The sequence below is a fragment of the Macaca fascicularis genome, chromosome 10 (assembly GCF_037993035.2).
Source record: "Macaca fascicularis isolate 582-1 chromosome 10, T2T-MFA8v1.1".
Taxonomy (NCBI): domain Eukaryota; kingdom Metazoa; phylum Chordata; class Mammalia; order Primates; family Cercopithecidae; genus Macaca; species Macaca fascicularis.
The window spans coordinates 38,382,079-38,382,500 of NC_088384.1; positions in this window are offsets into that span (position 1 = coordinate 38,382,079).

Genomic DNA, 422 nt, shown 5'->3' on the forward strand with positions numbered 1-422 from the left:
GCTCCCGTGCCGAGCCGCGACCGCTGCCGATGACCGCGTTCGCGTGGCGCGGGGTGTGGGGCCGCCTGGTCCTTGGGGAGCGAGCCGTCCCCACGGGGCGGCGCGCCGGTCTCCCGGAGCGGGACCGGGTCCGGGACGGACGAGAAACGGGCGACATGTGGCCCCTGGTGTTGGGCTTGTGGCTGAGGTTGCTTCGGGGCCGCCGGTGGTGGGACCCGGGGCTCGTGAGGGGGTTGCTCGGTGGGCTGCCCAAGGGCCGTTCGGCGTCCCAGGCGGGGCGCCGCGGGACCGCCCTCGTGTCTGTGGCGGTGGGATCCCGTGGCCGTGTTTTCCTGGTGGCCCGGCCGTGCCTGAGGGTTGCTTGCCCGAGTTAGCCCCCTGCGGGTTCCCCGTGCCCTTGTCTCCGTGGCCCCCTGGCTCCT